This window comes from Pseudorasbora parva, chromosome 8 (assembly GCF_024679245.1).
Source record: "Pseudorasbora parva isolate DD20220531a chromosome 8, ASM2467924v1, whole genome shotgun sequence".
Classification (NCBI taxonomy): domain Eukaryota; kingdom Metazoa; phylum Chordata; class Actinopteri; order Cypriniformes; family Gobionidae; genus Pseudorasbora; species Pseudorasbora parva.
In genome coordinates this window covers 13,550,697-13,578,142 of record NC_090179.1, presented here as the reverse complement: position 1 = coordinate 13,578,142, position 27,446 = coordinate 13,550,697, and the positions used below count along the sequence as shown (strand labels likewise).

The following is a 27,446-nucleotide window of genomic DNA, read 5'->3' as shown; positions in this document are numbered from 1 at the left end:
ATTGGTGTCTCCTCTGAATTTGCCTCACCGGCACGACATCCTCAATAAACTCGTCTCCGGCGCAATAACTCCGATCTTTCAAGTATTCATCCTCTTGTGTAATCGACGGGCCATCTTTAGTCTCTTGCATGATACCCAGAAATTTTGAATATTCCGATCTAATATGATTTCTGGCCTGTATGTTTGCCAGGATAATAATCATACCCTGTTTGTTAATAGGCCAGAGGAGAACTGGCACCCCGACTGAGTCTGGTTTCTCCCAAGGTTTATTTTTCTCCATCATGCCCTGATGGAGTTTTGGTTCCTTGCCACTGTCGCCTTTGGCTTGGCTTGCTGGGGACACTAAAATTATGATCAAAGTTATTCAACTAAATATACAAATAAAATTAATTGATTAGGTCTTATTTGATTCTATAAACTATAATACTGATCTGCCAACATTGTCGCTATATGATAAATGAAAATAAGCTGATAACATCACTGTTTTCTCCAGAACGACTGTACAGCCAAATCAAATTTTGTTGCAATATTGTCTTGTTTAACACTGTGAAGCTGCTTTGAAACAATCGGCATTGTAAAAGCGCTATATAAATAAAGTTGATTGATTGATTGATTGATTGATTCATTCATTTTGCATTCAATAACATCATAACTAATAAGTAATAGGCTATTTTCTACACTGGTTTTGAGGCTGTCTTCTGAACGCTGGGTTTTGATGGGCGTGTCAGACTGGAGACTTGGAAGTAAACGCCAACGGCTAGGATTGGAGAAGATTTGCATATTTAATGAGCTTCAGCTCCGCTGTCATATTCTATGGCCCTGTCAGTTCAGGTCACATGAGGGAGAGATTATTAAAGCGGCAACTGCAACTTGTCTTTATCAAACAAACACAATGATTTATTTCTCATCCACCCGCGATTATATTACATGGCCCGCACCCACGCGATTGGTCGATATAAGCGCGAACCGTGCGCTCACACACACACACACACACACACACACACACACACACACACACACACACACACACACACACACACACACACACGTGTGCCCAGATCAAGAAATAATTTCTGCCGACGGGCATACGTTTTGGTCTGGTATGGCCCCGGGGACTAGTAGTATTACATATAAAAAGACGTTTTACTCACATAAGTTTGTTGCATCCTATCGAAGTATAGAAGGCACAATATTGTGTCTGCAAATCCAGCACTTGATGCTTCTTTACAATCAATTCAGCGGTAAAATGAAGCGAGCACACAAACGTTCTTCCACGTGAGCTAGAACTTCATTAAAAATAAATGATGTATCACACAGTCCTAATATTATGATCCAAAGGAAGCTTATGCAGCGACTGTGTTCTTCCACAATATCTTGCTATCTTCTTCCACGTGTTTATTACTGCTGGCTTGTGATCGACTGAACAGCTCCATGAGTCGGTGGGCTTTTCACAATTGTGACTGTAAATTTTCCTTGCATATTTTAGTGTGGTATTAAAAAGCAACTTCTATTATGAAGCAAATTTTCATTTATAATACACATTTAAGATGTCTATGGCCATGAGTTCTGGGCAGGTCTAACATTGTTGTGTAGTTTGGTCGTGTGACCACACACAATTATTTCTTGGTACTGCCATCTTAACACAATGACAACGTGAAATAATTATTGTTATTGTAGAACTGTGAGTTATGTGGTCATATTTTGCATAGTATTACATGATTATTATAATTATCTGGGGTTTTTTTAAAATATATTTTTATTTCTTATTTTTGAATGTTTATGATAGTGAGGATTATTACATTGCATTATTGTGTTTATTGAGACGGTCATAATTATATAAAAATATATGTTGTATATGAAATACTATAATATCTATATGATGTAATATAAGAGAATGAATTGGGGGTGGGAGTAAATAAGTTCTACTTCTTATATATATTGTAACAGTCAATGCCTGTCACAAGATTTCTAAGACTGATGGTTATGTTCTTCCGGGCCTCTAGGGGGAGATAGGAACATTCTCTGGCTGGTGTGCATATAGATATATAACAGGAAAATATAGAAGTAAATGTTAGGGTCTGTTTGATGCTGCCTCATGGTTGTTTGTAACCTTTCTTTCCAAATCCTGTTTGAGAAACTGTTGGTTTCCAGCTCAAACGTAAGTTTAAGGTTGATGTGTATTGTATTGCTTTAAAGTTAAAATGAAATAATTTAGTTTAATTTATTGTTATTGCATTTGATGTTTTCTCTTTGTAGAGGATTTGTTTTTGAGGCACTTTTTTGCTCCTTTGACTGTGGGCAGCTACATGTTCACAAACCTACTGTTGGTGTTGGTGAAACCATTATCTGCAACCATGAAACATTGTGATTAACCACACATCCAAGTGAAGGACAACAATCAACCTCATCTTTCTGTACCTCTACTCACCAACAGATAAGACTGTTTCCTTCAATTGCTGAACTATTTATGCTCCCAGATAGGAGAACAGGACTGAGTTGGATATTGTGACCCCCCATTCACATGCACATATATGTACCCATGATGAAAGCATGAATTGTACCTATGTATGACTTGTAAGAAAGAGGGTGAATACATAAGGGTGAAAATATTATACAACTCTTGTTTGTTCCTGAACTTATTTGTTGTTAGGTCCTTTTTCACTACAATACCATTTCATTAATTGCACAAAGGACGAATCCCCCTTTTGATTTTTTTGTAGCTTGCCCAGCACAACGTAACTGGGACGGTTATAGATTGGTGGCCCGTACGGGGATCCTTATGTTGCATATTGAAGGTAAAGGTCTATGTGGTGTTGGTGTTTTATTTAATGTGTACAGTGTATTATAAAAATGTCAGTATCATCACATGGTGCAGAGGATGAGCATGAACCTCTTGAAGATTTCACAGCTGGTCCTTTTGTGACTAGAAGAGACCCACCTCCCGTAAAAGATCTTATAAACACTTTCAGTGAACTTTATCTTACCTCAGACAATGAAAATGAATCAGATGTTCAACCTGACATTCCTCTTTCTCTACCTTTACCTCCTCCTTCAGGTGATATGGTTGTTGATGTGCGTCCCGCTGAACAGTTTAGTCATGTACTGACTGAGCGAGTAACAACTTTAGAAGGTGATATACAAACTTGTCTGCAAAAGTTAAGTCAATGCTGCTCCCAAGATAAGTTGAGCAATCAGTGTAAATTCCTGGAAGAGAGATTGAATTACAAAATTGAAAGAGAATGTGAGCGAGTTAAGCAGAGGCTTGAGTTAAGCATCCAAGATTTGGGGAAGTCAATGGTTGACTGTATGAAGAGAAGAGACATTCAGATTGATGCCAAAATTAAAAGCTATGCTCATGTGGTATCTACTCCAGTTTCTCCTCCATTGTCTGCACCAACTTACCATGCAAGAACTAACCAAGTTACCAGCTTACCAGATAATGTAAATGACATATATTATCGTCCACCTGTGAAAGCTGAATTTCCCCAGTTCGATTCTGATGATCCTGTCTCCTTTGTAGAACGCTGTGAAGAGTATTTTGCAATTAGACCCCTGACTGATCCTGAAATCCTAGCATCTCTTACTTCTGTGCTTAAGGGTACAGCTAAAGACTGGTGGTTGGCGGAGAGAAGACATGTACTTACCTGGGAGAAATTTAAACAAGAGTTTTTGCATGCATTCCTTACAGATGACTATGAAGCAGAAGCAGCAAAACGTCTTTTAGAAAGGAAACAAGGTTCTAGAGAATCCATTCGGGATTTTGCTTACCACTACTGAGCCCTTTGTCTAAGATGGAAGAAAGAGATGACAGAGAAAGAGATTGTTCAAGCAATTCTGAGAAATTGTAACCCTAGACTTGCGAGTTTACTGAGAGGAAATGTGAAGGAAGTGAGTGAGTTGGTAAGAACTGGAACACAAATTGAGAGAGATTTTGAAGAAACAAAGCGGTATTGGCACCAGGTTAATGTCGAAACCCAGAAAAGAAAGTCCCCACTGGAACGAGATTCTCATCTGAGGTTAAATCCTTCTTCCACTCGCATGTTACAACCTATAATAAGTAAGTCCAAATTAACTCTGTCTTTACCTTTGTTGGTCAGAGGAAGACATTTTCGAGCTCTGGTTGATACTGGAAGCTCACTAACTCTGATACAAGAGTCATGTTGGAGACAGCTGGGAACTAAAGAACCACTTAAATCAAGTGGTGGTCAAACTTTTAAGCAAGCCAACGGACAAGTGTTACATGCAATGGGAGTATGGTGCTGTGAATGTGAGCTACAAGGAAGGAGGTATGATGTTGAACTGTTTGTAATGAAGGATGATGATCTTACAGTACCCATGGTACTAGGTATGGATTTCCTAGTAACAACTGGAATTAATCTGGATATTGGCAATGCTCTGTACATTTTGCCTGCTACCCCTGCCTATCAAGAAGAAACATTTTCATTTATAACTCCTCCTGTTACAGATACATTGTCACTTTTAATTGCCTTACCTATTCCAGAAGAAACAACAGAAACCAGGCAGTATATTCAACAGCTGATCACAAATGCTGATACATCTTCCCTATTCCAGGCACGACTTCATCATCTACTCCAAGAATGGCCTACTGTCTGCACAAGTGAAATCGGACACACCAGTGTGGTTAAACATCGCATTATTACCACTAATGAGGTGCCTGTTCGTAAGAAAGCTTACCGTGTGTCATAAGAAAAACAAGCCTTCATTGAACAGGAGATCAAGTCGATGCTGGATAAGAAGATAATACAACCTTCATTTTCTCCATGGGCTGCACCTGTAGTCCTAGTCCCAAAGAAGGGAGGTGGACAAAGGTTTTGTATTGATTTCAGAGGGCTAAATGCAAAGACATATCTGGATGGATATCCTATGCCTCAAGTCCAGGATATCCTTGAATCCGTGCATGGAGCTGCAGTTTTCAGTACCCTTGATCTTAAAAGTGGGTATTGGCAGGTTGAGATGGATCCTGAAAGCATTTGCAAAACTGCTTTTGTGACACAGTCAGGGCTATATGAATTTTTACGATTACCTTTTGGCCTTAAAAATTCAGCAGCCTCGTTCCAACGTCTTATGGAGTTGGTATTGAAAGATCAGAAAGGAAAAAACTGTTTTGTGTACATTGATGATATTGTAGTGTACTCAACATCGGAGCAAGAGCATCTTAACCATCTGAGAGAAGTGTTAAAATGTTTACACAAAGCAGGCTTGACTTTGAATCTGCAAAAATGCAACTTGATGCAAAAGTCATTGAAATTTCTTGGACATGTGATTTCAGGTGAAGGGATAAAGACAGATCAAGACAAAGTCAATGCTGTTAACGATTTTCCTGTACCAAAATCTCTGAAGGATGTGCAACGGTTTCTAGGTATGGCAGGCTGGTACCAGAGATTTATCGAAAAATTCTCAGAGAAAGTTGCTCCATTGCATGCCCTGAAAAAGAAAGGAGCTACATGGAGGTGGAATGAAGAATGTCAGAATTCATTTGAGTTGATTAAGCGTGAGTTGATTAGTGCACCAATACTCATTGCCCCTGACTTGAGTAAACCATTCAGAGTCCAGACGGATGCAAGTGACCTGGGAGTCGGAGCTGTTCTAACCCAAGAAATTACAGGAGTGGAACATGTTGTTGCTTATGCTTCACGTCTTTTGAGAGGAGCTGAGAAGTCATACTCCGTTTCAGAAAAGGAGTGCTGTGCTGTGGTATGGGCAATAGAAAAATGGAGGCCTTATCTCGAGGGTCGACCATTTGAAGTGATCACCGACCATGCTGCTCTTACTTGGGTTTTTAACCATCCAAAACCCTCATCTCGGCTGATACGCTGGGGTATCCGTCTTCAGGAGTTTGAATTTACGGTCAAGTATAGGAAAGGCCAATGCAACATTGTTCCAGACACACTTTCTCGTAGTTTCATTGAATCATCATCACTTAACATACTTACTACGGTAAAACCCAAGGATTCTTCAACTACCTTTGCAGCTTTTCCCATAGAATGGTCAGACATTGCCAAAGCTCAAGAAGAAGACACTGAAATCCAAGAGCTTATTGCTAAAGTTCAATCAACCTCTGTTTCTGATCCCAGTCGTATACATTATGTCATGAAGAATGGATTTCTTTTCAGAAGCGTATCTCAAGATCCGAAAGGAGAAAAATTGCAACTGGTCATTCCAGCCTCATTGAGAGCTGACTTTCTGAAATATGCTCACGACAGTCCATTGAGTGGACATCTTGGCAGACTAAAGACCTTGTTGAGGTTAGTGGACATATGCTATTGGCCAATGATACGTTCTGATGTATGGAAGCATTGCAAAGAATGCCAGGTATGTCAAAAGTATAAACCAACTGTCTCAAAGCTAGCTGGCCATATGCAATCTACGCCGATAGTGGAACCTGGGCATATGTTGGGGATTGACCTTATGGGACCGTTCCCCAGAAGTGCAAAACAGAATGAGCATCTTCTAGTAGTAGTTGATTACTGCTCAAAGTGGGTGGAATTGTTTCCGTTGCGAGTAGCCAAAGCTCCTCAAATTTCTCGTATTCTTGTTGAAGAAGTCTTTACCAGATGGGGCACTCCTAGGTATTTGGTGTCTGATCGGGGAACCCAATTTACTTCACACCTCCTCAGTTTAATCTGCAAACAATGGAATGTCATTCAGAAACTTACAACTGCTGCTCATCCGCAAACCAATTTGACTGAACGAGTTAACCGAACCCTCAAGACTATGATTTCATCATATGTGCAGGACCATCATCGTCAGTGGGACAGGTGGCTAGCCGAATTCCGGTTTGCTATCAACACGGCATGGCAAGAAAGCACGGGATTCACCCCAGCCGAAGTCATGCTTGGTCGCAAATTGAAAGGACCTCTAGAAAGGGCTGTCATGAGACCCCCTGATCCAAACAGTCCAGCCTACCCTGTCCTGGAAAAGGCACAGGAACTCATTCAAACGGTGCAAAAGAATGTCGAACGGGCCCAGAGCAAACAACGCAAGTACTATAATCTTCGAAGGCGACAAGTTCATTTTCAGACTGGAGATTTAGTATGGGTTCGTACTCATCCTCTGTCATGCGCTGATGAGGGTATTATGGCTAAACTGGCAGCCAAATGGAAAGGTTCTGCCAAAGTGGTGAAATGTCTTGGTCCTGTGAATTACTTGGTGTCATTCATTGGACAGCCAGAACATGCAGATTCTTTCCATGTACAAAATTTAAAACCTTATTTTGGTAATGTAGAAAAAATTATAACATGAGGGGACGGATATGTAACAGTCAATGCCTGTCACAAGATTTCTAAGACTGATGGTTATGTTCTTCCGGGCCTCTAGGGGGAGATAGGAACATTCTCTGGCTGGTGTGCATATGGATATATAACAGGAAACTATAGAAGTAAATGTTAGGGTCTGTTTGATGCTGCCTCATGGTTGTTTGTAACCTTTCTTTCCAAATCCTGTTTGAGAAACTGTTGGTTTCCAGCTCAAACGTAAGTTTAAGGTTGATGTGTATTGTATTGCTTTAAAGTTAAAATGAAATAATTTAGTTTAATTTATTGTTATTGCATTTGATGTTTTCTCTTTGTAGAGGATTTGTTTTTGAGGCACTTTTTTGCTCCTTTGACTGTGGGCAGCTACATGTTCACAAACCTACTGTTGGTGTTGGTGAAACCATTATCTGCAACCATGAAACATTGTGATTAACCACACATCCAAGTGAAGGACAACAATCAACCTCATCTTTCTGTACCTCTACTCACCAACAGATAAGACTGTTTCCTTCAATTGCTGAACTATTTATGCTCCCAGATAGGAGAACAGGACTGAGTTGGATATTGTGACCCCCCATTCACATGCACATATATGTACCCATGATGAAAGCATGAATTGTACCTATGTATGACTTGTAAGAAAGAGGGTGAATACATAAGGGTGAAAATATTATACAACTCTTGTTTGTTCCTGAACTTATTTGTTGTTAGGTCCTTTTTCACTACAATACCATTTCATTAATTGCACAAAGGACGAATCCCCCTTTTGATTTTTTTGTAGCTTGCCCAGCACAACGTAACTGGGACGGTTATAATATATATATATATATATATGCTCGGAATAAACTTCAATCAATCAATCAATCAATCAAAGCACAGAAATGACAGGACAATTTTAAAATAGTTTTTTCAAAAGTATATTTTTGAATAGCTGATAAATGTTTTGCACATATCATCATGAAAGGGTTATCTATACTTACATATTGAAATTATATTAATGCATGGTTTATTCTGTTGTCAGGATGCAGATAAATGAAGATGGTCACAATTGTGACCGGTAGTATAATACAGAATATGTCTCCAACATACCTTTGTCTATCTATACTTCTTTCTGTCTGTCTGTCTAACTATACTTCTGTCTGTCTTTCTATACTTCTGTCTGTCTATCTATACTTCTGTCTGTCTGTCTATCTAAACTTCTGTCTGTCTGTCTATCTATACTTCTGTCTGTCTATCTATACTTCTGTCTGTCTGTCTATCTATACTTCTGTCTGTCTATCTAAACTTCTGTCTGTCTGTCTATCTATACTTCTGTCTGTCTATGTCAATGAGATAAACCTCATAAACCTTATAAGATATACCTTATAAACTTCCCAATTTCTTCAATGTTTAATGACGCAACTAAAACCGTTTGTTGACGAACCCTCCGCCCACGAGAACACGCAAATTCGGGGGCGTTGTCCTTTTGCTCTCGCAGGTCGAGAATAGGAAGCGTTGTTTTTGTAGAGTGTGTTTGTTGCCATGCCATTGAAACGTTGTTATTTTCATCCCGGAGTCAAATCACCTTTGTTTGGCCTTCCCACGGACGATGTACGAGATCAATGGCTACAGTTTATGGTTAACTCGCTTCCGGAAAATTATAATCACAATTTAAAAATATGTGCAGCACATTTTGCTGAGGACTGCTTCCTCAATCTCAATCAGTTTAATGCCGGATTCGCAGAAAGATTATTCTTAAAAGATGACGCAGTTCCCTCTTTGTCTGGAGAAGGCGTTGTTTATGGACCACAACCGGTAAGTGTATTTTATTATTTAAGTTGGTCCGTTTAACAGTTTATGTAACTTATGACACAAAGTGCAATGCTGTTTAGCTTTGTTAACTAACGTTAGATGGTAATTGAAACTAATCTGAAAAACTTAGTATATAAAAGTGTAGTAATTCATTCAGACACCATCGATTGTTGGTGTTTGTAATGATCAGTTTAAACTACTGAATAGACAGCTTACCATTCTGAAACATCCAGCAAATGTCTTTCCTGAGCAGGTTGTAATCGATTCTCTTCGATATTCTCCGGTTCTGATTCCGGCTCAAATTGATAAGGCAATATAGACATTTTTAGTATCTACACTTTATGGTAAGAGGCCGGACCTTTCCGGGCAACGTGCGCTAAGCTGCTGTCCAACCACAGCGCGAGAAGCATTGGCCCAATCAGAACTCGTTACGTGTTTCTGAAGGAGGGACTTCATAGAACAAGGAAATCATCAGGCTGTTTTTAGGACAGAGGAAACAGCGCTGTACAGATAAGTAAATTGTGTGAAAATACTGTGTATTTTTACATGCGAAACATGAACTAATGTTATATTGCACACTGTTAACATAATCAAAGCTTTGAAAACAGACAAAGAATGGGACCTTTAAATAATGAATGAGAGCATGTTGGAAATAAAAGCGCTGAACTTATTTCTTTCTCTGTGTTTACGCTAAGTCGCATTCAGCCGTTCTCTCACAGAGTTGCTCCAGCAGACAGACTATTTTAAAAGTTCTTAAATGATATTAACGTCTGGTATATAACATTTATATAATAAACATCTAATTAATTACAACTTCGTGGAAATTAATTATTTGGCCTATCTCCGCGAGACGTGGAAGTTAAACGTAGAGATGAAAACAGCGACACAAACATTAATTTTGATACCGTACTAGATGAGATTGACTCTGCACTTCTGAGAGTACTTCGACTCGGCGCAGTAAAAAGTCCCGGCTGAAACATCCTCCCTCACATCTCCGTAACGTAAGGGAGGATGTTTATGGCGTGACTTTTTACTGCGCCGAGTCAAAGTACTCTCAGAAGTGCTATTCCACCATACATTATAGTTATCCTTTTTAATCCGCTTAGAAAAGCGTCACGTTTTATTTTATGTCACCATACTAGGTCGTTCAACTATTCGTGTAACTGTATTTAAATAGGGAAAACGTGGAGGTGTTTGGTACCATAGTGAATGAACTGGGCTTAGTGGGCTAAGCTAAATGCTATCAGATCGTCACCGCGCGTCAGAGAGATTAAGCGCACACACTCAGACGAGAGAGGTGTGTATCAACTCGTCTTAGTTAAGGGAATAACAGTTTAATATGAAAAAGTGGTGAAGTATCCCTTTAAGTAAGGTTTTTCAAGTCTTTTAAGTGAATAGAACAGCAAAAAAACTAACCGAATCGAACCAAAAACAGTGGTTAAAAAACGAGGTATGCATTGAACTGTAGACTAACTGTATTGTTGCATCTCTAGAACAGACCTATTATTTAATGGACCTGAGATAACATGAACTAATAGTGAACAGTTGTATAACATTAATAAGGATTAATAAAAACTGTAACAAATGTCTTGCTTCTTAATAATCAGTGCATTTAGTAACATTAACTAATATTCAGACAATTTTATAGTGCAGACAGTTTTATAGTGTTTTGACAAACCAGGACTTTTTTGCATATTCTGCCAATGGTGATAAGAGAGAACAATTCTGAAAAGTCTGCATACATATATTGCTCTTTAGGGAAGCGAGTCAGATTGTGGTCAGTTAATGTGCTAAAAAAAAGGAAATGTATATCCATTAAACTCCGGATGGAACTTAGAATTGTCTATTATTAAATACTTAACATAATTTAAGTATGAAATGCTTTAATTGTCTCTCCAGGGTGTAAATATTTTACTCTTTACTTTGAGTACAAATTTAAGGTCCATATTTAAAACTTTTAACAAATAGAAGTGTAACACCTCAAGCGAGAGGAGACAGACACATGGCGCTTCATATCAGAATAATTTGAGAACTTACCTCATCATACTCTCCAAGAACATCAGATCAGACGGCAAAACAATGCGATTGTGCTTGACATCTGTCTTGTTGAACAAACCAAACAACTACTGAGGTGCTTCATCGAAGAGTTTCAACATTTTAAATCCAGTTTCCTCTTTTCTGAAAGTTTGGTTTTAATTATATCAGCCATTGGAGGAACGCAACAGTGCACTGACGCAGCGGAAACCTGAACTTTCCAGATTCGCTGTCTGTAGACGACCACAAACCACTAGTCTAAAAAGACTGTTCGCCTCATTTGCATGCGCTCTGTGCTGTCAGTTCCTGGTGTGATGTGTTCTACGTGTATGTGTTAAACATTAAAGTAGCACTATGGGCTAGAATGGCGCAAGGTCTAGAGCAGAGGTTACCAACCACATTCCCAGTTAGTAACCATTATTTTTATATGCAAACCTGAGTGAAAATGTCCTTCCTTTTGACTGTCCTCGCTAATGGTCTTGATCTAACCCATACAAACAGTTTGTTGGTGAAAAGTCAAGTTAGTTAGTTAGTTAGTTAGTTAGTTAGTTTATCCTTTATTATCTCCCTTAGGATATATATTTTTTTTTTTTCAGTTAAGAAAGCAGGTTAACACACAACAATTCACATTACATGGAATTGTTTAATGCAGCATTATGTATGTAGGTGTGTTTGGGTTGTTTTAAATGTTTTTAAAAAATAATTAAAATATCATAGAGTTGTTTGTGGTGGGGTTAATTAAACGTGATATGCGGTGACGCAACCCGATCACACATAAATGCGTATAAATAGTACGAGTGTGCAATGTCGTGGAATTTATCCGCCAAAACTCATTTTGGGGTGCATATAATACGCTGTTTCTCGCGTGCATATGATACGCACTTTATGGCGTGTATATGACACGCGCTTGGGTAGGTTTAGGGTGGTGGGGTGGGGGGTTCGTATGTATAATACGCCATAAAATGCGTATCATATGCACGCGAAAAACAGCGTGCCATAGACACGCCAAAATGAGTTTTGGCGTATACATTCCACGACATTGCACACTCGTACTATTTATACGCATTTTTGTGAGAATACCCTGGGTGACGTCACAATCGTGTTGCATTGTGGTATATGAAGCAGCCTGATGTGTAGTATATGTAGACTCTCTTGGTCAAAATCGAGGGATCAAGGCCAGGGTCTGTTCATATAAACTTCTCTTGTCCACTTCAAAAGTGGAACTCTCTTCAAAATGGTGGCGGGGATTCCCCCGAGGGGAAGTGTGTCTAATAGTGGAGGGGAACGCAACACTCCAACGCAGCACTAGTACGAGTTCACGGGTTTAACGGCTGTTCCAGTGCACTTTCACAGCTAGAAGGTCAGAAAAACACAGGTACGGGTTGCCTGGAACACAGCATATACAGGTCTTTCTAAAAGAATTAGCATATTGTGATAAAGTTCATTATTTTCCATAATGTAATGATAAAAATTAAACTTTCATATATTTTAGATTCATTGCACACCAACTGAAATATTTCAGGTCTTTTATTGTTTTAATACTGATGATTTTGGCATACAGCTCATGAAAACCCAAAATTCCTATCTCAAAAAAATTAGCATATCATGAAAAGGTTCTCTAATTGAGCTATTAACCTAATCATCTGAATCAACTAATTAACTCTAAACACCTGCAAAAGATTCCTGAGGCTTTTAAAAACTTTTCACAGAAAGAAATTTCTGAACGAATAGGCTGTTCCCAGATTGCTGTATACAACATTCATCGCAGCTAAATACATCTACGGCATCACCAGCGATCTCAATGCTACAAGGTAACATCTTAACATGTGCGTCTAAAACTGCTGAACTCAACTTGTTGCAGACTATCCTAACTTCCAAACAAAGAAATACTAAACTTTTTCAAACAGTCAATCATGCATTGGTGATATGGAACCCTAAAACAAAACCAAAAGGAATATTTGGTGGACATATAAACATACGTAGTGTGATTTCATAAACGGAACAGTTGGAACATTTACTCTTGGACTCAAATCTTGATTACCTGTGTCTCACAGAGACTTGGTTAACAACCACGACTCCTTTATCTGTGTTTACAATTCCTGGATATAATGTTTATAGACAGGACAGAGGGAAGGGGAAAGGAGGCGGAGTTTTAATCTATGTGAGAGACAGTATTGATAGTCATCAAATAGTTATTCCAGTGCAAACTTTGGAGTGTGCTGGTGTTTCTATAACTCTTTCAGCACAAATGTCATTCTTTATATTTGCTGTATATCGACCACCAAATGCGACAAATGAATTTTATTTAGATTTATCTGAAATACTTAAAAAATATGAAACAAAAGAAACTCTGTTAATGGGTGATTTGAATATAAATTGGCTAGATAAAGTAAGAAAGAAAAAACTTAAGGATATTATGAATTCGTTACAAATGACTCAAATGATAAACAAGCCAACTAGACTGACAAAAAAATTCTCAAACCTTGATTGATCTCATATTTACAAATAAACCAGATAGGATTACCAAAACATATAATTTTATAATAGGTTTGTCAGATCATAACCTAACTCTAGTAGCTAGAAAATTAAATAAATCTAGGTATAGAGACAAACAGCAAATAAAAAAATTTAATAAAATGTGTCATATTCCTAAGAGAAATCAACTTGCACTGATGAATGATTTAAATGAAATAGATTGGGAGTCTAAAGTTGATAGTATGGGCTGTGAGTACACATGCAATAACAAGATAAATTGTAATCAAGTACAACTCAAAATTAATGGAGCTATTCAAAATGATAATATAGTGGTAGCAACACATTTTAATGATTATTTTTTAGATTCTGTGCAGGATTTGGCTAATATGTTTCTGAAACCAATTTCTATACATACATTTAATTGTGATGAGTCATTTTTTTAAGCTATCTTATGTTGATGAAGGAACAGTTTTAGAAGTACACTTAAATAATAGTAAATCTAAAGACATCTTTGCCATTGATTCTGTGTTTTTAAAAGAGCACAAGGAAATTTTGACTCCAGTGTTAACTAAAGCTATAAATCAGTCTATAAATGAAAGTATTTTTCCTATAGCTCTGAAAACAGCTATAGTAAAGCCTATACACAAGTCAGGAGACAAGCTCAGGTCTTTAACTATCGACCAATAAGCATCCTTCCCACTATTTCCAAAGTCTTTGAAAAAGTAGTTGCAGCACAACTAGTGGAACATCTTGATCATAATGCTGCTTTACATCCTCTTCAGTTTGGTTTTAAAAAACGTTACTCAACGGAGACTGCATGTCGCTACTTAATAGAGGAAATAAAATCAAGTTTGGATAGTGGAGGAGTTGTAGGGGCGGTCTTTCTTGATTTGCGTAGTAAATCATGAACTACTGATAGATAAATTAGCAAATTTCTCTATTAGTAGAAGTACAATAAGCTGGATTCAATCTTTCCTTAGTGCAAGGCAGCAGTGTGTATTGGTAAATAATGTATCATCTTCCCTACGAGCATGCACCATGGGTGTGCCGCAGAGCTCTATATTAGGGCCCCTGCTGTTTTCTCTCTATATAAATGATTTTCCATCTGTGTGTACTAATGCTAAAATGATAATGTATGCTGATGACACTGTGGTGTATATTCATGGTAAAACTGTTAAGGATGTTGCCCGAAAGTTAACTGAGGAAATGAAAAAGATATCCAGGTGGCTGAAACACTCTCACTTAACGTTGAATGTTGACTAAACGGTTTCTATGTTCTTTACAAATAATCATAAGTTCTTGTCATGTAAACCTGAATCAAAAATTATAATTTAAGGTCAAGAAATATCAAGGGTTGACCAAATTAAATATTTAGGAGTTTTTCTTGACCCAAAATTAAATTTTAAAAAACATATTAAAAAGATAACTAATACGTTGAAAATTAACACTGCACAATTTAGATATATTAGGAACTCTTTGACCATAGAGGCATCTAATTTATATCTAAATGCTTTTATATTCTTGCACTTTCGTTACTGCATGACGAGTTGGTCACAGGCCTGTAAAACAACATTGAGGCCTCTGGAATCATTGTACAAAAGTTCTCTGAAGGTTCTTGATAAGAAACCTAGGTTATTTCATCATTGTCATATTCTTAAAAAATATAGCTTAAGTTTTGATAATATAATCATATACTCACATTTCTGTTTATTGTTTAAGATAATAAATGGTACTGCAGCTCCTCCCTTAAAAAAGTATATCTTATTGAGCTCAGAAAATACATCTCGAGCCACTCGGTCGGCTGTTCGGGGCGAGTGTAGGATACCACTATGTAAAACAGCACTTGGTGGCTCAGCTTTCTCTAACGTAGCCGTCAGACAGTGGAATAAGCTGCCAGCAGAGTTACTTAAATCTATGAATTTTAACACTTTTTCACATCGGGTCAGAAAATGGCTTCTTTCACAACAAACATGTTTACATAATGTTTAGTTGATGTGTAGGTCAGTGTATTTGTAAATGTATGCTGTAGAATGAATGTAGGGTTTGATTATTTTAATGTTGTTAATGTATTATTTACTTGATTTGTTTACATCAGCCTGTCCATGGACTGCAGGTGTAAATTAGCACAAGTGCTACAACCTGGTAAAATGCATCTTTCCTTTAAGGTTTAATGTATATTTTACACTGTCCCTGTTTAAATAAAAAAATAAAAAAAATAAAAAAATAAAAAAAAGGCACCTCAGTGGGAAGTCTGTGGGAAGGAAAAAGTGTGGCAAAAAACGCTGCACAACGAGAAGAAGTGACCGGACCCTGAGGAAGATTGTGGAGAAGGACCAATTCCAGACCTTGGGGGACCTGCGGAAGCAGTGGACTGAGTCTGGAGTAGAAACATCCAGAGCCACCGTGCACAGGCGTGTGCAGGAAATGGGCTACAGGTGCCGCATTCCCCAGGTCAAGACACGTTTGGGCTACAGAGAAGCAGGACTGGACTGTTGCTCAGTGGTCCAAAGTACTTTTTTCGGATGAAAGCAAATTTTGCATGTCACTCGGAAATCAAGGTTTCCAGAGTCTGGAGGAAGATTGGGGAGAAGGAAATGCCAAAATGCCTGAAGTCCAGTGTCAAGTACCCACAGTCAGTGATGGTCTGGGGTGCCATGTCAGCTGCTGGTGTTGGTCCACTGTGTTTTATCAAGGGCAGGGTCAATGCAGCTCGCTATCAGGAGATTTTGGAGCACTTCATGCTTCCATCTGCTGAAAAGCTTTATGGAGATGAAGATTTGTTTTTCAGCACAACCTGGCACCTGCTCACAGTGCCAAAACCACTGGTAAATGGTTTACTGACCATGGTATTACTGTGCTCAATGGGCCTACCAACTCTCCTGACCTGAACCCCATAGAGAATCTGTGGGATATTGTGAAGAGAAAGTTGAGAGACGCAAGACCCAACACTCTGGATGAGCTTAAGGCCGCTATTGAAGCATCCTGGGCCTCCATAACAACTCAGCAGTGCCACAGGCTGATCGCCTCCATGCCACGCCGCATTGGAGAAATAGGAAAAGATGTTTATATGTCATTTTGACACAAATACATATTAATAAATGCTATTTTCAAGTTTGAAAGTGTCTAGGTTAACATAAATTCAGATATAGGACTAATTGTAATAATAAAAAAACAACATAAGCCACGTTTCCACTGCAGGAACTTTACCCAGGAACCAGGAACTTTGGGTGGTACTCGGTGTGTTTAGACCGCAGGAACCAGGGTCTAAATGAAGTTCCGGGTAAATATTTCCCCCTCTAAACGGCCCTGCTCGCGAGGTAGTACTTTTTCAAAGTTCAGGAACTTTCGAGGGAGGGATTTGGGCACTGAACATGCTGATTGGTTTAGCATTTTATTTCAACCGGCATTTTTAAGTCTTTTGCGAGGTTCGTTCTGCGTTCAGTAAATATCAGTCTTGCTCTCTGTCTGATGGCGTTCGTTCGTCTCAGCCATCTCACGATCAATGTCCGTAATAGCTGATAATAATATACATTGTCATTTTAAATCTAGCTTTACAAGCTTTCTGAATATGCTGCTGAATCTGAATATGCTAGTTCTCTTTTCTGTCGTTGTTAATTACCTCTAAACCTATAACCAGCAAAAGCAGCACAGCTTGAATCTCTTCCATACTCGTTATTATTATTTTTTTACAGTCTATTTTTCACCATGTAAACGACCTGACCGATTACTTGAGTGTGCGTCCTTACATGACGTGACAGCGTGCGCCGCGCTCATGTTGACAAGAGAGGAAAGCTCATTTTTCTGAGGGGTAAACTTTTTATTTCGTAAGTGATGAAGATAATGTTGGAATAATGACACAGTGTATATTGCCCCAGGCAGTTTTTACTTTAACTGCGCCTGACAGAAGAATAATAATTTTAGATGATTATTACACTTTACAACAAATAACTAGCTTATTATATAATACTGTATTAGTCCTGGTGGCCGTTAAGAGTTGCTATGGCTACAGTTAACACATTCCAGCTGCTGGAGAAAACAGCGCTGACATTTTTGATGCGGCAGACAAACTGCATGTGACAAAATGATTGCGATTGAAAGTCATCACATGTAAACACCAGATCGGTTTAGATAACGTCTCATGTAAACAGTCCACTAAATCTTTCAATCGGAATAACAAAAAAAGTGTGCTTGGAAATGTGGCGTGTCGCGCAAAAATGATTACTGTCCGTCACTGACTTGGAGGAGCAGTCGCGCGCAGTCCTACATCACCGGACTAATTTGCCTAATCTTCACGGAACTTTAGATCACGGTGGAAACGAAGACAGTTGCAGGTCTGGGGGGAGAAAAGTTCCTATAAAAATAGTTCCTGGGACAAATTGTTCCGGGTAATTTTGGTGGAAACGGGGCTATAATTATCGATTTTGAAATATTAAAAGTGTCAATACAGAATGAAATTCTGTAGCCCATTTGTAGCTATCTGTATCATCAATGGTATTGATCTGTAGCCATCAATACCATAGATATGTATGGTCAATAGGCTACTGCCGACATTGTCTTTGCTGTATCAGTAGGCAATATATTTATATTTAACAAGAAGTATAGGGCTTCACCAGCAGCGCCGCGTCAAACACGCTTCTGACCGCATCAGACACGCTTCTGGTGTGCAAAGACAGACCGCGGCTGGTATGCAACACGCTTGCAGTGTGTCTCCGGCCTAAGTTTATGTGGTAACTTGGCCGCATATGGTGTAATTGATTAGTTTACACAATATACATGTATGGTTGTCCCTCTGTGATGTGTAATCATATGCCTCATTGCTTTATCTTCTTGCTTTAAGTGTTTTTCCTAACTTTAAATTTAATCTTTATCTTTCACAGCGTCGTGCATTGCTGCCGCGCGCTGTTCTAATTGCTGCATGTGTCCTCATATATGTCTGTTATACCAGTTACATGAGTTATTGTTAAAAGTAACTTTTGCACTGTCTGCATTAGATATTACAGCGCATCGTGCATTGCTGCCACGCGCTGCCTGTTCTAATTACTGGCATATTATGTCTCTGTTACACCAGATCAATAAAAAGGACTTGATGGAAGAGAGAGTTTGAGAGTGATTTCTACAGCGAATAACGAACTGCTTCACTGGTTAAAGGACAACTCCAGGGAATTTTTAAGTTTATCTTGATCGTAATACCTTTTGTGAGTACAGTCTATAGGAAAAAAAACGAACCGGATTGGTTTAAATTCATCTAAACAGTGTGTTAGACCAACGTGATCTCATGAAAATACGTGAGTATTTTTACGTAAAGTGTGATTCTACTACACGTACATTTACTAACGGTTTCTAAAAACGTACAATACTGACTTATTAACAGCACTAAAATGTACAATATTGACGTATTGACAGCACTAAAATGTTAATTATCTACGTATCCAAGTGTGAACGTGTAACAGCCAGCCACCGGCTCCCATAAATCGTGGCATTAATATTGTTTATTTTATATCCAATAGTCACATCAATACATGTTTTCAGTCACATTTATTAAATGCATTTTACTAAGTTAATCAACCGAATATAAAATAACAGAAATATAAAATAACATTTTGCTCTCGTGACTTCTGCTACAAACTCATTTCGGATGACTATATAATGTTAAAAGAAGACGGAATTTTAAAACCGTCAGATGAATAACATTCTTGCCAACCATGTTGTAGTATTTAGCTTGTTGTTTGCTGTGAGACATAAAAAGGCATTTTCTCCTATTCAGCAACTGGCGATCACAATATACACCAAAACACAACATCAATTCACAAAACACAACACTTTATTGGTTCGCTGTAATCCAAATCGTTAGAATCCATATGTTTGCGAAAAACAAATCCAAATTGAGCCCGGTGATCTTCATCTCCATTAGCCATCCATAGTCTTCATCTCCTCTCAGTAGCGCGACGGTAAACATCAAATCTCGCGCTTGTGAATTCAAATTTAAAAAACGCGCCCTCATGTAGCGTTACGACATGATTTACGGCAGTGGCATCGAACGCTCATTGGCTCTCGCCTGCTTCTTCACAGATTTTGACATGCCGTGTTTCAGTCGATTTGTATTTGAAATGGGAAACGCGCAACTTCACGGAGAGAAGCCGGATTAATATTTTCATTGATTAATAGCTAACATTCTGCTCTGTACCTCATACAAAACTATTAACGTTATATACCACCAGAGAGGACTGCAACACATCTTCATTTGAACTACTTTTGGTAAATTTGACATTTTTGACATGTCAAAATGTCAAATGTCAAAATGTCAAATGTCAAATGTCAAAAATTTGACATTTTTGCAATAAATAAATTATTGTGTTTACACTGGTCTGTCTGTTATGCTTCGATTTATAACAGTACGTTGTTTTAATAAATGCTAATGGGTAGGTTTAGGGGTAAGTGTAGGATTAGCCGTTCAAAATATTTTTTTAATGCTATATTGTTATCAAAATCGTCATTTTCCAACGTTTTACCTTTTATTTTCTTTATATTCTGTATTAAATTGGTAGGTTTAGGTTTAGGGTAGTGTTAAGGGATCGTACATTAATAAATAAAATGGTCAAAGGGAAATTATATAGATATCTTTATGACATAACAAAAATTTTTTTTTTACCAGTATAAAGTTTTGTATTCTTAAAAAAAAAGATTTCATGATGGATTCGTAAATATTTTACGTTTTTTAGCTGTAAAAATGTAATAATACTACATTTAAATGTTGCAAATACGTCTATATTTTACATTTTAGCACTTCTCCAAAAGTACTAAGACGTACGTTTAGTCTCTTTGAAAGTAACGTATTAATACCTACGTATTAACGATGAGACCAGGCTGGTTAGACGGCTAGCTGTATCTCGCGCTGAAGTCCCGTGGGAACTCAGTGGTAGCTGAAAAAAAAAGGCAGATAGTCCAGTTGGGAGGAGTATCGTGTGTGTGTAAAGCATGATTATTGTATTACTGCACATCTTTCTTCAAGCCATGTGTGCCCAAAGGGAAGGATAAATAAAGTTTACATTACCTCCACAGTGGTTGCACCCGTCTTCAACCACGGAATGGCATTTTTCTTCAACCGGCCCGCTGTGATGTGTCTGTGTAAGTTAGTCAAGTGTTCGCTGCAAAATTTCACGTTGTGTTGCCACAATTCGGAAATGCACAAATGTGAACCATTTCTTCTTACGCCCGATCGGATCATTACTCTAGTGATGTCCGGCTCATGAACAAATCGTTCTTTTTAACCGGTTCTTTTTAGTGAACCGGGCGAACCAGTTCACCAAATCGGACTAAATCATTCTCAACCGTTCGCGTCTCAAATCAGCGCTGATCACACAAGTTACTTTAGCTGCTCCCTTTCTGACATGAGTGACAGTCCCTCCGAATAGAAATCAACTAATGTCTTGAATTATAATGTCTATAATTATAATTATCCAACCGTTCACTGAACTGAGACATGTTCTGCTGAGAGATGTGATGAACTCACGAGTCGCTGATACTGAGCACACGCCAGTAACTGAACGAGCAGCGGTCCTCTAATCAGCAGTACAGAATCGAAAACCGTTTCTTTCGGACACGTTCGATACTGAAACCGATGAGCAGAGCCTCTTTACACACGCGACGCTCTTCCCAACTGGACTATTTGCCTTTTTCCGGCTACAACGGCATTCCCACGGCACGTCAGTGCGAGATACAGCTAACCGTCTAAAACAGGTGAATTTAAACAATGGCTAAGTGGCTAAACACATCTCGTTGTCATGTAAGGCCTGTTCATGTTGGACAGACATTTTAATTGCATTTTGTGTCTGTTAAGAGGCACAAAGACAGCCTTTACGTTTATGCCCCCAAAGCTGCCATTTTAGCTGAGGCTCTGGGTATTAACTATAATAACTCAATGTTGCAAGCGCCAATACAGGTTTTTTTTTCTTTCCCGGGCTATTCAAATCTTACCCTGGAGGGCCAATGCAGTGCAGAGTTTAGCTCCAACCTTAATCAAGCACACCTGAACATGCTAATAAATGTCTCCAGGATCATTAGAAAATCACAGGTGGGTGTGTTTGATCAGGGCTGGAGCGAAACTCTGCAGTGCATTGGCCCTCCAGGGTAAGATTTGAATAGCCCTGACTGTACTCACAAGGATATAATGATCAAAAGAAAAAAAAAAAAAATCGCCAGAGTTGTCCTTTAAGAAAAGTACAATTGCTCTCTTTACATTAATTATAAATGCATAAGTTCTGTTTAGTGAGTTCACAACTAACACACACACAGCTTTGCGTCGGAGTCCTGATCATTCTGCACGGGGTTTATTCTGCGATAACAACCATACATTATCCCTTTTGCAAAGTTTATGGAGTTAATATTTGGAAAATATCCTTGATTCCAGCATTTGTATATGAAAAAATAACAGTTGATTCTTCAAGTCAATAATTTGCTCGATTAAGTGTTGGAGTGATTATAAGATCATTTTTGTTTGTGTGTGTGTGTTCACCCATTGTTCGTGTCATAATTTAAAAAAAAATATCCTTGAACATTCGTTGCAGTATTTTGCATGTGCAGTTTATCAGAGTGTCATTTAAGTCATAATTCGCTTTTTTAAGTGTTGGAGTAAATAAAAGAGCTTTATTTTGGTATAGTTTAATAAATCCTAATCTCAATCTCGCCTATAGGGAAACCAAAAAGCAAGAGCTGGCCCTGTCCAAAGCCATCATTTAGTGGCATCAAGGCATAAAGTAGTGTAACTGTTTCAATTACTTTATTAAAGTAATATGTAGGCTACCTGATTACATTTGATTCTAACAAATTAGTTATAGTTAAAGGGTTAGTTCACCCAAAAATGAAAATTATTTCATTAATTACTCACCCTTATGTCGTTGGACACCCGTTAGAACTTTGTTCATCTTCGGAACACAAATAAATTCTTATGCTGAGAAAGGCTTCAGAAAGGCCTCCATTGGCATTCAGTACAATTCCACTGACCCACTCTCAAGACCCATAAAGGCACTAAAGACGTCGCTACAGAATAATTAGAGAATAGTTTTCGTGCACAAAAAAAAATCAAAATAACGACTTTATCCGCCGAGTTCTTCCGTGTAGGTCTCTGACGTGAACTCACGCGATAGCGGTGCGGCGCTCCTCCTCTTCCGGGTCATGTATTCAAACGGTGGAGCTGCGTCATATTCTCGCGCATGCGTCGAGTTCACTTCAATAACTTGGTGGATAAAGTAGTTATTTTGATTTTGGTGTGCACAATAACTATTTTCGTCACATTGTAACATTATTGTACAGCCACTGTAGTGAGATGGACTTTATATCGACGTCTTTTAGTGCCTTTATGCCTTGTGAGTGGGTCAGTGGGAATGTACTGAATACCAATGGAGGCCTTTCTGAAGCCTTTCTCAGTCACCAGCTTTCAACAAAAATATCTTCATTTGTGTTCTGAAGATGAACGAATGTCTTACGGGTGTCCAACGACATGAGGGTGAGTAATGAAATAATTTTCATTTTTGGGTGAACTAACCCTTTAAGAGAAAACACACAATTCTTGGTCACTATACTGTAGTAAAAACATGGTTTTCTTACTGATATAAAAATAAACAGTAAAAAATCTGCATGCTATTGTTTATTCTATTGGTCTATTGATTTCTCACTTACAGAAGCAAGAATAGATTCTAGTTTAATACTCTCTGGCAACCCACACAAGACGCCCCCCAGTGTTAGCTGTCATATTATGCATGGTATTTTTTATTTTTTTATAAAGTTATAGTCCAACTAAAATATTGTTTAGACTCAATGACACATTAGTAGTTAAATAGCTCTATTTTGCAAGTGAAAAAAGAAACAAACTAGTCTAAAGATTGGTCCATTTGGTGACGCTTAAAGGGGGGGTGAAACACTCAGTTTCAGACAGTGTCATGTCAATCTTGAGTACCTATAGAGTAGCATTGCATCCTGCATATCTCCGAAAAGTCTTTATTTTTTTAATAATTATATAAGAAAGATGCGCTGTTCCGAGTCTTTCCGAAAAAAGCCGAGCGGGTGGGGGCGTGTCGTGTGAGCGGAGCTAAATAATGACGTGTGCAGCAGCGCGCTGTGTGTTGAGTCGAGTGCGTCATCCCTAACAGCGGGAAAAAAACTTTATTCAAAATAAAAATATGGCTTTTAATCAGATACAGCCATACATCTATGATCCGGAATCAGACCCAGAGGCTGCAGTTGAACAGGAGCAGCAGCAAAAACGACTAGAGCAGGACGTCTGTATGTGGTACAAGTTATACACTAAGGCCGGAGACACACTGCAAGCGTGGCGTTTCTGCTGCGTGTCAGCCGCGGGGCGGCTGCGCAGCGTTTTCTCTGTCTTTGCACACCAGAAACGTGTCTGACGCGGCGCTGCTGCTGCTGGGAAGCCCTATACTTCATGTTAAATATAAATATATTGCCTATTGATACAGCAAAGACAACGTCGGCAGTAGCCTATTGACCATACATATATTTGGCATTGACGGCAAAATAGGCTACAGAATATTTCGTTCTGTATTGACAGGTTTAATATTTCAAAACGATAACTATGTTGTTTTTTGTTATTACAAGTAGGCCTATATCTGCATTTGTTAACCTAAAGACTTTCACACATGACAATGTCATTTATTAATATGTATTCGTGTCAAAATGGCATATAAACTCCTTTTCCTATGCTGTTTTGCCTAGAAACGCTTCCAACACGCTCGCGTGTCGCGTGAAAAATAGGCGACTCTTCTATTTGAAGCATGCACGCGTTTTCCGCGCGGCTCGGACCGCGCGTGAGCCGCGCGGCTGACGCAGGCTGTATGCAAGCGCTAACCGGTTAATATGGGAGCCGAAATAAAAACGGACATGCCACGCAGCCGAGACGCTCACGACACGCTTGCAGTGTGTCCCCGGCCTAACTATATAATATGCTTAGCGGCTTGTGTTATTTACATATTTATACTTGAATTATATCGTCGTATTTTTGTCTTTGAAGGTGTACATGTGGGAAGTGCAGTTGTGCACGTGTGTTTGTGTGTTTACGCGTGGTTTGTGTAGACAGTAAGCGGACTAAAAAAAACACAGACATTTGAAGCAGTCTCACTCACCCTTCTAACGTTGGGACTGCTCCATCCTTCAGCATTAGGCGATTGGGAAAAGCCGGCGTTGAGCTGGGCCTTGTTTATGAAACAGTCGGCACCGAAATGCAGCGAACAGATATAAACATTCGCGCAACTCAGTTGCTGATCCGGAAAAGCAAATTACATCCACTGTTGCCTTAACGCGGGGTTTTGGGGAATCTGTGCAGGACTGTCTTGGTCTGGCAACCAAAAACGCACTTTTTTGGTGACATTGTTATGTGCATATCACCTGTCCAGCATCCTACAAGCCAGCGCTTTGATAGGCGTTGCTTTCGCTCTCTCCCTCGCTCTCTCTCACGCGCTTCCGGTAGAATTGTCCGTAAGGCCCATACAAGGAAATTCCGCCCCCATTAACGTCAAAGGGGACGCATGATCTCAAAAAACTTGCCGAAACTTATGACTAACCGGAAGTAGTATTTTTGACAAAGAAATACTCCCATCAAACGTCCACCTTAACTTTTGAAACTTTGTCTATGTTTAGTATGGGATTCCAAGTCTTTAACAGTGTAAAAAGATCAGTATGCATGAAACAGCATTTCACCCCCCCTTTAAAGCCCCACTTGGCTACTTTTGCTCTCGGGGTCCCCCTACAGTTTGGAAAAAATAATGTCCTCAACTACTGTCGTAAGCTCAGTCATCCTACAACAGGGGATGCCATCACGCGTGCATTTGTTGACATGACAACCCTGATAGCCCTGAACTAGTGATGCGCGGGTCGTCTCATAACCCGCGGACCCCGTATGTCTATTTAATGGTCGCGGGTGCGCGGCGTGTTGTAAAAATATATACAGTGGTGCGGTGCGGGCCAAATAACTTCATAAAAGCGTCCCGCGGGTCGGTGCAGCACTAACAGTTCCCCTGAACAGTTCTTCTGGCGTCGCGTGTGAAATGTCTTCATCCCAGGTAACGTTACAGTCAGTGGCATATGTTTCAGCATGTCATATGAATATAATTTCATGGGTTTTATTTTTTTCAAACGCCAAATAATCACGATGCTCACGTTTACAAGCCAGCGTCATTATAGTAGTCTATTGGTTACCGTTTTACAGAATCTATATGATACTTCAGTTCAATGTTTGAGTGGTAGCTCACCGTAACAAGCAGGACAGCATCGGTCGGGCACGCCTCCTTCAGCTCACGCCGACGAGCAAACCCTGGTCACATTTTGATCCTCGTCCTGCCTTTAATCCCATCATTTTTTCATTTCCTCTTATTGCTTTCCTCCAACAAAACCTTTTCTTTCTTATTTGTCTCTGCTGCTTCGGACATGACTATATTATCTGACGAACAAAGTTGGGCTCACACGTCCGAATGTAAGGAAGTGTGTGTGTTGGTGGAAGTGACGTATATGCCGTAAAGCAGTCGAATTTTGTAGTTCTTTTCTTTTTCTCGGGTTACTACCCGAAACCCGAAGTTTAAAAGTACGATTAAAAACGATACAGACCCCATCAGGCTATGGCAGACGTGTCATTCAACCTATTGTAAGTCGATTTATCATCACAAGAGTCTTAAAAAATATATTATGAAGGTTGAAAAGTTACCTAGTGCTGCTTTAAGGTTAACATTCATCATAGGAGATGCTTCCTTAGGTTCTACATTTAAATCTTCAATGTCAATATCATTTTAATAGATGGCAAACATTTTGCACTAAATATATTTGTATGTGTCCTTTTCTAGTTTTTGGATAATATTATTTTTAAATTTCCAGCACTGGAATGGTGGCAGGCAACTGCAACTCTCAGACAAGACTTGACTTTTGACCAGGATTTTGTTTGTCAGTGGTGCAGTCGTTTTCAGTTCCTTAACATAGCAACACATCAATAATGTGTCTGAACACAGCTAATTTTCAGACCGATTATTCATTTTAAACCAATTTAACCATTAATTTTAAAGGGTTACTTCAGTGATTTAGCATAAGGATTGTGGTGTGCATAGCATATTAACTGTGATGTCAGAAGAAACCTGGGAGTATATTCAAATGATCATGCTCTCCCCCCTCCTAATATCCCCCTGAGAAGAGATATTTATGTATTTTTTTTATCACTGGAAAAAATAATTTTGCGTCATCTGAGTATTTTTTGGCAAGAGGCTAAAGACTACAGCCAGCAGAGGGAGCTATTTCCGCATGTTTTCAACTCGCACATGGGGGATGGAGATTACACTCAGAGCTCAGCTAGCAGCTGCAGACTTTCATGGAAACGGAGCGGAGCAAAGTGAGTGTTTCAACTTCTCAAATTAATTCCTATGAAAGTTAAGCTTCCAAAGGCATGAACTGAATATGTGCCAGACTGAACACGCTGTGAATATATGCCGCGAGCGCGCTTACCTCAGCTCTAGTGATGAATGCAGACTCGTTGAAATCCTGCAGCGTTTTTGCCGTGACTCTTGTTCGGATCACACACACGTTATTGAACAGGCACGTTTAATCGTAGGTTCTGTTCTCAAACTGACCTGTTTTTTTGAAAATGAACACGGTGGGAAAGTGATCCAGTTGTGGTGGCTTTGGGAGTGACCTCGTAGGGCAGCGAAGCATTCTGGGAATTGTTGTCTTCCATCCCCATAAGATAAAAATAAATGTACTATATTTTCTCAGTCTAGAAGGCACCAAATAAAAAATGTATTTCACATTTCTACTACATCAATGACCCAGTTTAAATACAAAGCTTAAATCACTGAAGTAACTCTTTAACCATAAGAAATAATC

General features: G+C 39.0%; 1 protein-coding gene across 2 annotated transcripts in view; it reads right to left on the bottom strand.

Annotated features, from left to right (window-relative positions):
* Positions 1–27,243, bottom strand: part of gpr171 (G protein-coupled receptor 171) — a 32,519-nt gene extending 5,276 nt beyond the window's left edge. Inside the window, exon 1 of one of the 2 annotated variants that reach the window (XM_067451596.1) lies at positions 27,069–27,243. The gene's annotated coding sequence lies outside the window, so the exon portion shown is untranslated. Of the gene's footprint in view, positions 1–11,102; positions 11,329–27,068 lie in introns of those variants that run through there. The other variant, XM_067451595.1, reaches the window with a different exon arrangement.
* Positions 27,244–27,446: the final 203 nt, after the last annotated feature.